The following is a 4,153-nucleotide window of genomic DNA, read 5'->3' on the forward strand; positions in this document are numbered from 1 at the left end:
CCCCCAAGCTAGAACTATATATCGACTTGAAGACCAGAGAAAAGGCACAAAGTGTGAGGGAAGCACTTTACTATATTAGGATCCTAAGCTATTCTGATAACCCCAGGCTAGAATTACACAGCGACTTGAACACCAGGGAGAAGACTCGAGTATGAGAGAAAACACTTTACTGCAAGGATCATTTATGTACAGAAAATACAGGGATTTTATAGTAATTAAGAGACCTTGAGTTTACATAGTAAGTGTGTCGATCAGCCAATCAGGATCTCGTTATTTTAGTAACAGCTTCTGACTAATCGCTGATTGGTTGGGGCTCTTTATGAGCCTCTGTTAGAGTTCTCTGGAAGCCGACTTAACAGATAACAACCTCAACTATGATCAGAAAAGCATAGGTATTCATAAACAATTGTCTACGCAAAATAATCATTGTTTGTTGGACAGATACCATCAGCAATAACCTATAGTAGCAAAAAACTATCCAGCTTACAGATAATGGGGAAATTCAAAAACGGTATCGGAGAAGGACAAGACACAAATTGCTAACAACATCAAACTGTACCACAAGACAAGCCCTTATCTGGAGTTCTGAAGGCGAGAAAGAGGAAGGTCAAAGGACATATTTGGCGAGAAATTAGAGTTATACATCAAAAGAATGAACAGCAATCAGAAACTGGGAAGCAGTCCAGAACAGAGTTGCTTAGAGAATCCTTGTCCGTAGCCTATGCTCCTACGGGGTGCAACACCAAATCATTTCTCCACTCGCTGTCATTATCACTACTTCTACTATTCCAGCATTTTTCTGAATAATTCCATCTGATTATGATATGAACTGATGTAAATACGTGCCATTTTGTTCTAAATTGCTAATAACTAACTGATGGTTAAATATACAACTTGAAGTGTAAGTTGTTGTAGTCTACATAATGGAGTTCAAGCAAGTCTGTTGTAGAGATATCAACACACTGAAGACAATTGGTGAACGGTTGCTCAACTTCGTGGATCAGTTGAAGTTAGACATTAACACCGTTGGATGCTGGCTCAGTTGTCTATCGGTTAACTGCTCTGGTGCGAGACTGGTAGGTCCTGGGTTCGAATCTCACGAGTGAGGGATCGTGGATGCGCACCACTGAGGAGTCTCATAGTAGGACGAAACGACCGTCCAGTGTTTCCAGATTTTCCATGGTGGTGGTCTAGCTTCAATTGACTCATGATTTCAACTATGAAAATACACATTATTTGACGTAAAAACGTCAGTGAGGTAGTCTACACACACACACGTTCCTTACTAATAACAAAATGATCAACTAATCCGAATTCTAATAGTTTAATGTGAAAAAAAACAAAAGACAAATAGAAAGGGTAACAAATAGAATCTATGCATTTGTATATGAATATTTATGTATAGAGAGAGTAATAGTAATTTACTTTTCAAATGAATAATGTTAGTGAATTAAAATGAAAAATACAAACGCGTACACACACACACATCATCGTACATTGAGGGGGGAGGGATTAATGTACTCAAGAAGAGAAGTAGGAAAAATGAAAAAAAAGCATGTCACATTTGGAAATGCAAGACAAATACACATACAGATTTAATTATAGGTACACCATAAATATGTATGTAAATGAAAATTACATTCATAGATATCACTACAGCAGAGCAAAACAACGAAGAAAACAGCAACCATTTAGTTGAAGACTTTCTGTTACCAAGAAAAAAAGGTAAAAAAACAAAAGGCGAACAGATAAACTGTTCCTTCCCTTTAATTTATACCCAGTATTAATATGAAATGGTGAATGTAAACACATAATCATCAATCTAGAAGGTAAAAGAGATATTGAATAAATTTAACAAATGCCTAGATAGAATCAATCATTATTGATGACCCATATTAGTTTTCTATCTGTCAATTACATAAAATAGACTGTGGTACATAGATATCTAACATGTACGGAATCCAATTGTTTGAAGGAACCCCACCCCACCCCAGTAACTGAAAATACATATACATTTTATGATTCAAGATAATTTTTAAGTAATGAATATTTTCATATATATATATATATATATAAGTAGTACAAGTAAAAGACACTAATGTCATGCGTGTATTAAGATAAAATATGAAAAACAAAAAGGCACAATGTTTGTTCCAGCCACTTATATATGTAAAAAAAATTACAGAAACGGGGAATAGTTCACATACACAAACAACTTATTGAGTACATCTAATATACACACAGAAATATATAGGAGAACTAGAAAGATTCAATCGATGTAACATAGTTGATTGATATCAATGATTTATAATAGATCCTGACAATATCATTGATATTATACTACTAATAACATCAACAGTAGTATGATGAACATACGAAAGAAATTACAATCAAAAAGGCAATCGACAAATTGTTTTGATAAACAAATATGGACTGACTGATATATTTATTGCTACAGAATTTTTCTAAGGAAAAAAAGATAGGAACTCGAATGCGTGCGCATGTCTATAATAAAAAATGGGGAGGGGGGAATAAAGGAAATGCCTTTCTTTGTTCAAATTGAAAAGAAGTCGGGGAACGAAAATTTCCAAACATTTTCTAGTCTGTTTTCTATCACAATTCACACTCTTAACATTTATTTACCATTTTAATCACTTTTTCTCTTAACACAAAGAGATCAGACGAAATACACCCCCCACACACACACACATTTATGTTAACACAATCCCACAATATACCCAGTTGCCCGACGAAATACGATACTCGTAGATCAAAAAACAGAAAAAGGGGGCAGTTAACTGATGAATCAGACAAGAGAATGAAACCAATAAACATACAAACAAAAATAGTTATGAAATAAAAAAATTCTTTTTTTTAATGTAAAAGGTTGAACACAATGAATATTCCTTTCAATATTGAATGAAATAAGTCAGAAAATCATAAAAATATAACATAGAATCGCATAAGTGGTGTTGCATAATGTTGACAAGATTACAAAAAAGAAATTATGATTACTGTGCATATATTTTTCTAATGAAATACCCCCACCCCCACAGACACAATGATTAGTTACCATATAAGAGATGTGTGTGTTTGTGTATGGGTTCATCATGTATATATATATATAGGGAGGGGCGGTAGAAGGGGGGGGAGATAAGATTGGATTGCAATCATATTAGTATTCTTATAATCAATAGCATTCGACACAAAGAAGACATTTTTCTTTCAAAATACACAATTAACAAACACAACAACAATTCATATGATTAAAAATAATAACAAGTTGATAAGTAAACAAAAAATAAAAACTAAATTTATGAAAAAGGGAATAGTCACATGAATGAAACAAAAAATTACAGTACAGTACAATTTATGTAAACTATCATGATTCTATTAAACAATATCAATATACAAATGTTTGTTTGTGTGTATATATGCGTTAAAGAGAGAGATGGAAAAGTACACAAAGAAGTCGAAATATAAAAACAAACAAACAAGTTGACAAGGAAAATATCATGGTTTGTTGTTATACATGAACAGGTTTAACATGGAGGCAATGGTAAATAGAAAATTTAGGTGAAAGTCGGGGGGGGGGGTTAGGTGAATGGGTCGTTGGGGCGCATTACAAATAACTATGTTTATTATTTATTTATAGTTCATTGATATAATGCATTTTATCACTTGATGAAATTTTAATATTGAGCTAACTGAAAGAGATAGTTAATATGTGTTCTTTTCTTTTTGTTCTATGAGGCACTGACTGAATAGTTGGATATACACAAAGGTAAACATGATCGTGTTATTACTGTTATTATTATTGATGATGATCATGATGTAACAAAATAAAGGAAAAAAAACAACCAAACAAACAAAAAAAGAAGAAATAATAAGCAGTACCAAATGCTTTGTGATATTTCTATGAATAATACCATAGATAATAAAGCTAATTATTAGAATAATAATATGTGACAAATGGAACACTAATTAACACAAAGTGTATACATACATACAAAGATACGTATAAAGTAAATGATAAATGTGAATAGTTATCAGTGGACAAATCGCCAACGAGAGAGAGAGAGTAGGGATCAGTCCCGGTGCTAATATCTTGATCACAAAACAGTAGAGTCTGAATTATTATTGTTGATGTTGT

Source organism: Schistosoma mansoni, chromosome 6 (assembly GCF_000237925.1).
Source record: "Schistosoma mansoni strain Puerto Rico chromosome 6, complete genome".
Classification (NCBI taxonomy): Eukaryota; Metazoa; Platyhelminthes; class Trematoda; order Strigeidida; family Schistosomatidae; genus Schistosoma; species Schistosoma mansoni.